At 44.3% G+C, this 12,250-nt stretch overlaps 1 protein-coding gene across 11 annotated transcripts in view; it reads left to right on the top strand.

The window, feature by feature from the left end:
- The window catches only part of AKAP13 (A-kinase anchoring protein 13), a 217,359-nt gene that overhangs the window by 22,537 nt on the left and 182,572 nt on the right, over positions 1-12,250 (top strand). The window contains exon 3 of one of the 11 annotated variants that reach the window (XM_084532068.1): positions 6,352-6,444. The exons of the other annotated variants lie outside the window; for them this stretch is intronic. The gene's annotated coding sequence lies outside the window, so the exon portion shown is untranslated. The remainder of the gene's footprint in view (positions 1-6,351; positions 6,445-12,250) is intronic. 11 annotated transcript variants of the gene reach the window in all.

Consider the following 12,250-nt stretch of genomic DNA (forward strand, 5'->3'; position numbering starts at 1 on the left):
GAAAATCATTTGAGTTTGCCTGAGTGAAGATGTGTATCCGGAGTGTGGTGGTGCTGTGCAGCCCCTCAGTGCCTCTTCTGGGGAGTTTTCTTGCCAGTTTTCCAGCTCTGGCTCTCCCAGCAGCAGTCATGGTTAAAATGCACTCATGGAGACACCAGTGCAGTCTCTGATGTAGGTCACAGCCACCTCCTGTATAAGTGGAGGAGGGATGCCTGTTACTCTTAGAGGTTTTCTTTGGAAGACCAGCATCTCCTCAGTGTACCCTTGTCTCTCTCTGTCTCCCCACCAAATTATACCACGAAAAACTCTTTCTTCTTCCACTGTTTGCAGCACTGTCAGTTCAAAAGTGGCTGGTAAAAAAGCAACGTGGTAAATTATATTTCTGTGCTTCTTCAGGGTTCTTCTGACTCCAGAAAGCTTGCAAAACTCTGAGGAATGCGGAGAGGAAGGGAGTCCTTCCTTGGTACAGAGCCAAAAGAAGTTGCATGTTGTCAGCTTGCACAAGCTCTCTTTCTTCGAAGTATGAAACATCTTTTTTGGGGGGGACGGATCTGATAGAAAATTGTTTGCCCTTGGTGGGTGGCATGAAACACATTGACTAGAGGGGCTATTGTGTGGTTAATGTGCTGTTTATTTTGCATCCAGTGGTCTTTTTATTTTGCTGAGGCAGATGGAGGGTTTCCCAGCCCCACAAGCACAACCATGGGAGAGATTAGTTGGTTTTAGGTTTCACCACTTGAATTATGAGGTTAGCCTGAGACAGAGATGCATCCCTGGGTATGGAAATGGTCTTGGCCCAGATCTTGTCTAGCGATGTAAAGCCTGAGAAAGGACCAAGAGGTCAGCTTGAGCTTCTTAAGGAATGCAATGTATGTTCTTTCTGTGGCATGTGTGGACTGTTGCTTTTCTTTCTTTTTTTATTTCAAAGGGGAAAAAATGGCTATAAGCTAATGTGTTAATTTTTTTTAAATGCTTTAATTGTAGCTCACTTTACAGCCACATAAATATTTATATCAATGATATTGAAGCTTCCATGTTAATTCTAAGAGAAATTTTGCCTCTTCCACAAAGGAAAGAGCATTTCTCAGAGCCTCTGCCTCTTAGCATGTCTCCCCTACTTTACCTGTCTTCCAACTGCCCAGCTGGGCAATGTTCTCAATCTGCAGACACTGGGATTTTTTTTGCACAGATAGCAATAATTAAGAAACTACTGTGCAGTTCTCCCAGTATTTGTTACAGAAGTGAGCTTTTTCTATTCGTGTCAGTTAAATGATTGCCTTTTTTGACGGTGCATAGAAAACTGAACCTCTGGAACAAGCTAAAATGAACAGAAGCTTGTTTCCTCTTTGCTCACATAGGCACTTATTCACTTCCCCATCTGCTTTGACTTTGAAGATCGCTGAGATTCTTCCTCTGTCTGACCCACTTGGCATAAGCTAGAGCAGATTATCTTTCTTCAATAGCCAAGTTTATAGGGCTCCAGCTTATTCGTAAATAATCCTTGGAGTTTTTGAGTGCTGCCTTTCTCCTCCTTCCCCCTTCAAAAACTGACTTGCTGTCGTTCATCTACAAACTGGGGAAATACTTTTGCACTTTATAGGTAGAGAGGAGAGTTGGCTCTGTCACTAGGCAAGAGGGCGTGTAAAATGTGTGGAGGAAATTTCTCAATGTCTGCGTGATTTTAAGTATTTCTTTCATGCAATTTCTGTTCGTGGTCCTAGCACAGAGGAGAGCATTGGCTGTAGGGAGAGCTTTGCTCTGCTTGTTTTTGCACAGAGTGTGAGTGTGATCCTGATCCAGAGTACAAAATCAGTATGAGGTAAAATACAGGGCCTGCATACACAGAAATGCCTTTATAGAAACATATACTTAATGTGCTTCAAAAGAAGGACAGAGAGCGCAGGATGTTTTGAAGGCCAACACTCTGTCTTTGCTCTGTTCTCGAGTGCCTACATCAGTAACTGGTTTGTGCATGAGCGATTATTTTAAGGTAGCATTAAAACTCATTTTCAGCTTTCTTGAACATCCTTTTCTATTGCTCTGTTGGGCCTGTTGAGGTAAGCTGTGGTAGCTGTGCAACTCGTCCCTTTGTGTCTGGCTGCGTACTGCAAGCGACCTCTCCTCCTGCTCTGGTACGTAAGGATGTGCTGTGCCCTGACAGGTTTTGATGAGTAGCTATCGATGGCAGCACTTATTGATAACAGATACAGTGTTTTATAGAAAAATTATTTTTTTTTATCTATCCGCACCTGAAAATTTACTTTACAATGATCTAACATGTAAAAATCCCAACATTTTCCTGCTAGTTTTTGTAGGTCCTACTCAGCTGAATCTGCCAGAAATCAACTTGCATCTAAGCACAGTTACTAAACCTTTGACTTCTACGTGTTTGTAGTTGTAGAGGAACAATAAGAGTAGCAGAATAAATATCCTTGTTTTGGACTTGGCTTAATAAGGGAGTGGTGAATACCAAATATATGGAATGACTTGAGGTGGTCATCCTGCTGTCTTTAAACTCTTATTTCAGTGTTTCTCATTGCACCAAGTGAGCTTGATTGCCTGATGTAGTCCTTTGCTTTAGCCCTGAATGAAACAAGGCGTGACTTCACATCTGCTTGCTCGTAGTAGCCTGGTATTAACCAAGAGCGTATGTATTTCTGGGTTCTGGCTAGCTTTCCTCCTTTTTTCCTTCCTTAATTCTCCCACGTTTCTAGCCATTACACCCCTGCCAAAGCGTGGGGTAGTTTTTTTGGTTTTGTTTTGCTTTTTCTCTGCAGGCTTCGGTGTGGATGTGACTTTTTCGGTGGACTCCATAGTTCTGCAAAGCAGCTTCTCTCAATTTGAGTTTGCAAGCCTTGTGACCTGCATGTGGCCCTTCTGGCCCCTGGGTAGCCAGAGACAGCAGCCCTTTGCAGCGAGAGAGGCTGTGCTTTTTGTCCTGCTTTGAACATGTGGGATTCTAAGTATTTCCTATTAGCTGTACCAGTAGTATAAACAAACTGTTTTGTTTAGTATAAGCTTTTTATCCTGATAGGATTGGAAACATCTTATAAGGCAATGAATATAAATTTAAAACTAATATTTGTCATTATTTAAATAAACATAAACAAGGATGGTATACAAAAGCACTGATGTTCCCAGCCTAGGGACCTGAGAGACGGACCTACTTGGATGTAGGCTGTTCACTTTTTGCCCCCTTTATTGAAGTTAAGGTGTCGTCCACCAAGTTCATACCTCTTAAAATTTTTGTCAGTGATGGGATGGATATATATAATGTACACGTATATTGCAGCAGAACTTTGCCACCCCAGTTGGCTTTATACAGCTTGAGTCCTAATCAAAACCTTTAAACTGGAAAGGGTAAAGTAGCAGATAGCATGCTGCAAAAAGTCTTGTAGAGGACTAGAGGGTGGGAGTAGTTCCCAGATCCTAACACTGTAGAGAAGTTTCCATGCTAGTCTGTTGTATTTAATTGGTGTACTAGAAAGGAAAATAAGAAGCCCCTTTGTCTTTATAAAGTTTTTCAACTCTGTTTAAGTTCAAAATATCCCATTAGATTCAACAACAAAATGATCAAGCACTTGTCTGGATGCCAGCACTTCCAAGCTCACTGTATTTCTGTGAATCAGTGTTAACTTTATGAAAAATTAAGCTTAGGGCTTGGAAAAGGCAGATGCTGATGAACATGGGGAGGGAGGAGAAAGAGAATGTGGTGTTTTGGGTAATAAGGTGACCTCTGACTTTATTTACCAAGTAGCTAGTGTTTTTCATTATAGAAAATATAAAATTTTACCTCCAAGGAACTTCGCTTTGGCGGGTGGAGGAGTTCATAGTGCTTTCAAGGCCTGACTTCAGTTCATAATTCATGTATCTTCACAGGCTAAGAGCATTTTGAGCTTTAGCTCATCAGGCTTTTCAAAAAATTACAGCTTTGCAGATGTGAGAGAGGCTGAGGGAAAGCCCTCGCCTCAAAGTGGTGGTAAAATGTTAAACTCATATGGGTATGGCTCTGATCGACATCCATTTCAACGTTCCCATGAAAAGCTTATGAGCTGGCAAGGATTCAAGGACGGAAAAAAATGCTCTGTATACAACATGTTTTATTAATGTTGAAAGAGTAATGTTGCTCTATTTCAGTGTCTGCCACTGCACAGAATAAGCTCAATTTGGCTCTTGTAGACTTTGGCTTTTACCCTGTATTAAACAAGGTGTGACTTCACATGTGCGTTTTCCTAGTAGCCTTGTATTAATCAGGGGTATACATATTTCCAAGTTTTGGCTAGGTTTCCTCCTTTTCCTTCCTTGATTCTCCTGTGTTATGGAGTGAATTCATGATTCTTGGCCCTCAGCTGGTATTGTAAAGTGTACTCAGAGTAAGCCTTGATGTTAAGCATCACATCTCACTTACTTGCAGTGATGACTTTTTGCCTCCTTTTATATGTAAAGGTGAATTTGAAATTAGGCAGCTGAGAAAGTGGAGTAGCTTGTTGAAACTTGGCAAGTCTAGTTGATCTAATACGTGATTTAAATATATAGATAGATATTTCTAAGGGAAATCAGTGTTGTAAAACATGAGCTCTAAGATGAAGTTGCTGAATTTGTGCAACCATAATGGTACGGGTGGCATATAGACAATTCAAGCACAAAATTCCAATTTACAACCATAAAAAGTTGGTGTTAACTTTGGTAAGATGACCTCTGCATCAGGGCTGGCTGGTGAACAAGGCATGGCTGATGGAGACAGCTGAAGTGGGAATGCCTGCAGCGTGCAAGGCATCAGGTCACACACTGAAAAAAGAGCCTGAATTCAAATCCTGAACACTGGCTTCTTTCACTGCCGTGCAGTTTGACTGCAGGATTGTGCCAGGGTTCTTTGGGACTGGGAAAAGACGTGTGGATATCTGGCTACTTTAGAGTACCTTTTGCTTCCTGAGTTATCATAGTTAAACATTAAGTGAGATTGCCTCCTTGTACTTCTGATTCGTGGGTACTGCTGCTTCATTAATATTTATGAAGCACTTCGAGCACTTTAAAAGTGCTGTAGGATTACAAAACATTATGGCATTTGCGTGTGCATGCTCTTAAGCGTTGAAGTTTCCAGCTCCTGCTGTGCAGCCGCCTGGCTGAGTCATGCAGGTTCTCCCTGCCCCAGTTCTTCCCTGATCTGCGCACTCCTCCCACTTGACCAAAGCCACCGATTTATTTTTTTTTCCTCACCTTCCTTCCTGCCAAGGGCTGGTCAGTCTGTCCTTTGCAAATCAAGCAGTTCTTTTCCCTGCTTTTTCACATCTCCTCCATAGCAGCTCTTTTGAAGCTAATTGTGGTAGTTTCCTCCCCGTGCCCTGTTGGCATGTTTCAGCGGTGCCTATGGACATCTTGACCTTCTTGCCCATGAGGTTGGCTGTTGGTTTCTGACAAAAACAAAGCCTTTCCCCCATCAGCTACTCCTTGGATGAGCATCAGCTGCTCTTCTCCCCAGGGTTTGCATGGAGATCCCTGGAGCTGGAGAAGATTTTGAGGCGGCAGCCAGAACTGAGGCCAGAGATGGGTGTGCATGTGGGCACACGCTACAAAACAAGTGTTTTGGTGCTGCCTGTGTGACGGGGACAGAGCGAAAACATGCTTGTCCAGAAGTCTGGTGAAGGTTCACCCTTATGGGTATGAAGGCCTGGCAGACGTAGTGCTCCCCCTGCAGCAGCCATCTTGTAACGGCAGCCGCTGCCAGTGTGAGGAGCTTGCGTTGCCTATCTGACCTGTACATGTTTTGGAACTTATTTATCACCACCAGGCAACTGAAAAATCATGCTGAGCATGGTTTTGTTTTCTGTTTTCATTTAGTTTTATTTTTTGGAAAACTTCCCGTTTTTCAGATCGGAGTAGGCTGGACTTCTTAATACGCTTAATATACCATGTCTAACTAGAGATCTGGAAATATCACCTGCGTCACCAAAAACTCAAATCCCCTTTGTTTGTAACCAAACCGAAGCTCGCTGGGTCTGTCTGTGCTACCTGTGGCCCTGGCACCAGTGCTTACGGCTGGTGTCCTCTGGAAGAAAAGCTCATGTAACTCGGTCTGCTTCCCCTTGCGGAGCCGAGGCCTTAATTCAAGCGTGGATAAAGCAAGGAATTTGATCAGGCCTCCTAATGTCGGTCACACTTTGAATGAAGTGAAATGGAGTAGGGATGAGTTACAGAAGACAGACTTTTTCTTGTGAAATTTGAAGTTTTTGGCATGCCACTGAAAATATGAAGGAATTGTCCCTACCTATTTTGCGTGTTCCAGTTCAGCTCCTTGCCTCTACCTTTGTGTTATGAGCGGATAATATGGAAGAATTCTTTTATTTTCTGCAGCGTTGCGTGGGGCACAGCTCAGATTTTTGAAGTCCTGCTAGCAGAGTCCACCAGCTTGTCTTGATTCTGGATATTGCTGGATTAAGACACACAGTGAGTTGCTTTTAATCCTAAATTCGATCTATGTTCAGTCTAGCAAAGCTGAGAACATTTTGCTATGCTGAGACCCCTCTGTGGGGGTTGTATGGGTTTTCTTAAAATAAAACTGAGAGGAAGGGAAAGGAGAATAGATGAGGTGGTTAAGTTACTATTACTGTTTGCTTACTGCAGCAGTAACTTTTATTTTGTGGCTTTTCCCAGGGCTGGGAGAGGAAGAGAAGGAAGGAGGAAGTTAGTTGTACAATTTTTGTTAAACTGGGTTAGCTCCTGTTAAACTGGTGCCTGCCGCAAAGCAAAATTCTGCTTTGTTGCATCCAGCATCCCTAGGCATCTTCGAGACGCAGAAATAGTGGAACTCTTGGAGGAGCTGGACTCGACTCACCGTCGTCTTTGTGGGACAAGAGCAAGCTGAATGCAGCAGGGCCTGGAGAGTTTGCATGCTCTGCTGATTTTTGGTATTCTTCAAATCCTGACAATGCCATGAGCTGGCATGAACATTGTCAAACTTTGCTCCGGATGCCCTTCGTGCTTGCTGCTGTGCTCCTTCCAATCTCCCTTCCAGCTGAGTGTTACCAAAATCTTGTTTCTTCCCCTTATAGCTCTAGTGAGGCAAGCAAACCAAACCTTGTGCAGGCTGGTAGACTGAGAGCTGAACCTGCTGCGAGCCGGGTTGTGGATGGGGAGGTGAGCTTGGTGAGGGCGTCTTTAAGTCTCCTGTCCTGCACCTGCCTCGGCCCACGCGTTGTGCTCATCTTGCTGGCCTGGGGCTGGCCCTTTGCCATCAGTGCTTGTTTAAGAAGTTAATCCTTCTAAAAGGCGCTGAGCCACTTGGCTGTAGTGTGGCTGCTGGAGTTACAGGTGCATGAGACAGCAACACTGGGGGGAAACAGAGGGGGAAACACTTGCTGCTTTTTATTTGCATGTGGAGTTACGAGAGCGTGGGGTACGTGTGATGGCGTGGAGTAGTTTTTATTTGAACACTGGCTCAGCCATGACCTCCGCACATTTACATACTGAAATGAGGTATTCAAGTCATTGCAACGTGATAAACTACAATCTTAACAGATTTTTCCTATTTTTATCAGCTGACCTTGTTCCAACTAACAAACCAATTTTGCTTAATCTCTTTTTTAGTTAAGCATGTTGTACTTAAAGGAGTAGATTACTAGTATTATTCAAAGCATCTCTGAATCCTGTCCGTTGCTCTTCATGCTGCACAGGTTGATATTTCAAATTAAGTGCATAAAAGTAAGGGGAAAAAGGAGTGAATGGTGTACATAAGAGAGAGTTCACTTGCTGTTATTCCTGTGAGCTGGTTGCACTTACAGTTTCTCCTAAACTTATGTTTGTATTGCACCATGGGGTGGGTGAAGTGCCACACACCTGGGGGTTTCAGAGCAAAAGTTATCAATTTGGCAAAGCTCACGAACGCTGTAACCAAAGTTAAATCTCGAGTGTGTTTGGCCTTCCATCCAGCTGGTGTTTTTGTAGAGCTGAACTGGACTTTACAGAGGGGGAGGAGGTGGCTAGGGTTGGCAGCCCTGCCTTGCAGAAACGCTGCTGTTCTCATGTGCGCAGCCTCTGTTGCTTGCCAAGCTTCTTCCCAAGCCCGGGGGAAGGGGCAGAAGACAAGGTGTTGGGCATCTCAAAGCCAGACTGCGTCAGGGGGTTGCTGGTGTCATTCCGTGACTTTTTAGTTCTGGTGTACAGTGTTAGGACTATTTGAGCAACTTTGGAATTTAAGTCCTAGAAAGAGGAGATGGATGGGAGCAAATAAGATGAGGTTTCGTGCTTTTGTCCCCTTTAATATGATAATTTATGCCAAGAGAGGAGACCCCTTGAATTATGTAAGTTGTTTTCTTGGCAATGATTATGCAGAATGATGCTTGCTTGCTCTGAAAGGTAATACCAGAAAAGTCTTCCCTGTCCTTTCCTTCCTGTTGTCAGCCTTTATAGTTAGCTTCTTTGCTGCAGTGACCCTCTAAGATGTGTGGTCTGCACGCTACCAAAAATATATGACAAATAAGCTTGTCCGGGTGAGAACATGGCCTTGATGCACAGTTGCTACCTAGAGCCCTCGGCTTGGAAGAAGTATTAGTGTTGGAGATGGTGGTAAAGAGTAATCTTCCAGGTCTGTATATTTAGTGCTTTTAATGTTTTAGCTATGCTCCTGGACTATAATTTTTTTTTTTAATTGCAAGGGACATAAATATTGTTACGTTACAAGGGAACGCAAAAAAACTTCTTTCAATTCACACTACATTCCTCGTATTAAAAAAAAAAAATAAGTCTAACAGTGATGCTGAAAAGCTTACACCTTTTGAAGCTGTGTGGAGATGAATATTCAACGTATGAGCCAGGAGCAAGCTGCAGCAGGGATTATGTGAGAGCTTTGTGTGGGAGGAATTTAATTCATCCATGGTTTACATAATATAAAAGAGAAGACCCCTCTTTCTCTGACTTAGGGGAGTGGCCCCACTAAAGTCAGAGCTGCTATTCATATGAAGGAGGATTTGCAGATTGTAGCCTAATTTAGATGTATTTATTTGTGTAAGACCAGCTCAGCGATACAGATAATGCACAATTTATTATGTCTGTTAAGCTTTCAGACTTCCATCCAGTTTAGGAAGAATTCACTGGACTTTATCATTCTGGGAAATGAGCCTGTCATTTCCTGAAGAGATACAAGGAGCATTGGCAAAGCTTGTGATGCCAGAAATGTTTCTATGTAGTGCTTGCAGCCTGTATAGCACAGAGCACCCAAAAGGACAGTTGGGAGTATGCTTGTCTTACAATATTTAACCAACCAGAAGCATGGCTGGTTGAACATTGCCTGTGATTCTGACTTGGTATGTGAGTTACAATGCCCGGCAGTAATGAAGCACTGGTACACAAATACCGGGAAGTGGTAGAAGTGGAAAGAAAGAGTTTACAGCTTCGTTTCTGGGAATTTCATGGAGGAATCAGTTCCTACTCCCAAAAGAGACCTCCTGGTGGCCCTTTCAGACCCAAGGACCCAGCATAAGCTTTCACAGCTTTCCTTTGCATTACTGTTGGAGGGTGATGAGATGGAAGTGGGCAACCATGAAGCAAAAGTGAGAGGCTCTTGCTGGCAGCTCAGCAGAGCTGGGTGCTCAAAGAGAAAGGAAGTTACAAGATGGCAGCTTTGTAGATTCTATGATTATTTTTGAGGTACGGTTTTATTGACCTTCCATGATCATATCTGCTTTGGGGTATACCTGCATTTTTGTATTGGACCTTCTTCTTTGAATATGTTGGGCACCTTTCTCAGTGCTGTTAGAAGTCCCCCAGACTGCTCATCCCTTCCATTTGAGCCATGACGCATCTGGTGACGTTTGTCTGAGAAAGTTTCCTCTTGTTGCTCTTGTTCCTCTTGTTGCCCTGAGAATGCTCGGGGTTATATTCAGCATTCTTCCCTCCTGCCTATCTGGCTCAGAAGGGGCTGGAAAATGCTCTGTCAGAAATTGGTAGGTGTTTCCTGTCCGCCTGAGGGTACTCTGCTTCCAGTCCACTCCACCACTGCCTGCAGCTCTGCTTTGTGTTGCCTTGTACCAGCAGCACGTCCCTGGGAACATGGTGTACCTGAGAAGAAAGGCACGAGCCTGTTACAGAAGTTAATTGTCATGGATGCTGATGTGGAGAAAGTTTGTGTGGCCAGCACGATCAAAGCTAGTTTTTAAGGGGAGAGAAGCTGTATGTGAGAGATGGCTCACTGATGGGAGCCTTCCAAAGGGGAAGAAAACAAGCTGCTGGCTTTTCAGCTTTATTTTAGGGGAGAAGAAAGGACTAAGGGGTCTCTTTCCCCATGTGAGTTATATTGATGCAGCAGATGGACGGAGCAGGGCAAGCACTTTGACAGGTGCCCCGCTAGCAGTTTCACAATGCTGAATGTGTCCACTTCGGGTTTAGCTCCTCTCATGCTCCATCCACTCAGTGCCAAACATCTCCTGAGGATGGAAATGAGCTGGGCTCATGCTGCCTGTTGGCACTGAAAAGCAACGCCTGGTGCCCCGTTTTCCCTTTCCAATGCCCTCCTCCAGCCTTTTGCTGCCGAGCTGGCTCGGTGCCGGGCTGCTCGCAGGCGGGCAGCGCGATGTGCTGCGGGGACAGCTGCTGGCCTCCAGTGTCCCTGAGCTGCCCATAACGAGGAGTCCTGGGACGTTTTCTTCAGGGCATAGCCCGCATTGCTCTCACGCTCCCTTCTGCCCGTTGCTTGCCATCCCAGTTGTAAGCAGGGTAAGAAGGAGGAGTGTTTGGTTTGGCTTTGTTTAAACCAGAGGTTGAAATGTTTGATCAGTTTTGAGAGGTAAGAGCAACAAATAGGGCACGATGGCGTGTTTTAATGGAGGAATTTGAGGCACAAGGATTGTTGCACTGCAGACTTCATTGCTAGCGCCAGATGGCATGGCCGGAGAGCGAGCTCAGCCTCAGGTGAGGGTGTCCAGGGTTTTAGGAAGGAATTCTGTAAACTAAAAGACATTACCCGGAGTTTTGTAGTGACGTAACTCAGAGGCATGGCTCAGGTGCTCTGTGGTCTGAGGGCGTCTGCCCTGCATGTACGTGGCTTGGGTCTTTGGGATAGATGGAGCCAGAGTTAGCTGACGAAAGGGACTTCTCCCTTCTTGTAACTCTAAAGGACTTCTACTTGGGGGAAGTGTCCTTTTTCCTCCCCGTTTTGCTGTGCCGAAGTGCATTGGGACTGTGCAGTAAAGCCACACATGCTTACAATAAAAAGAAGAATGAATCTGCATTCTTCCCCGTTGCTTTTATGTGGGCCTTTTGGCTCACGCCTCACAGGCTTGTTAGAGGCTTCCAAGCCAAAAATGCAGCTGCATTTTTCTGTGTCACATGCTGCCTTGCCAGGTCCAGTAATAGCAACCATTGGACAAGAGAGTAACACAACCTGCCTTACCGCAAGTGTGCGCGGAATCAGGCTCGTGGGAAGCTCGAGATGACTTTCATAGCAAGTAAAAAATGTTGATCGCACTTCCTCCTTCTCCTCATCCCCGCGCATATGCTGCTTGTTAACACCCTGGATGCTTGTGGAAATAGTAGTAATAGTAAAGTACATCTCTGGTCCGGTGATAGAAGATCTGTTTGCAGGAACTGGATCGGGAAATCTTTCTGGGAAATAAGTGTAGCAGTAAAAGAGAAGATTTGGATTACGGTTGGAAAGCGTTGAGAAATGCATAGTTCTGGCAAATGATACATTCAGCTGAGAAAGGAAATGCAAAGCAGGGACCCGGCTGGATTCTCCAAGTGGCTTGCATTCCCCGCGTAATGCAGATGTTTCTCAGAGCAGTTTACCAGCACGTCTTCCACATCTTCAGTCCCCTGAATGGTAGTCTTGTCTTTTATACTTTCAGCTTTTCAGGGTTTTAGTTTTAAAGTGCCGTGAGAAGATTTGTTGGTCTAAAAAGCAGAAATGGAGCAATGCTTGGAATTGTATTTTGAAGTCATTTGGTGGGCTGGTAGTTTGGCACTTCTTTAAAACGTTCCGGAGAAGCCCCATGGTAGCAATCAGCTGCTTCTGGTCAGAAGACAAGCTTGTAGGCTTTGAGAAAGGACACGACTGCTTAACTGGAAAAAATGTGCAGTGTTGGATCCTTCCCCTGGGACGGTGAGGATAAAAGATGCTTTTAGTGTTTCCTGAATTCATAACAGCACTTGATATGTAGCCCATCCTCTCCCTCTTGTGTAATACATACACGTTCTCCATGTACAGGTTTTGAAGTGCCTTTCTGTACAGTTCTATGAAGCTTCTTTAATCCATTAATAA

Source organism: Aythya ferina (assembly GCF_964211825.1).
Source record: "Aythya ferina genome assembly, chromosome: 11".
NCBI classification, from domain to species: domain Eukaryota; kingdom Metazoa; phylum Chordata; class Aves; order Anseriformes; family Anatidae; genus Aythya; species Aythya ferina.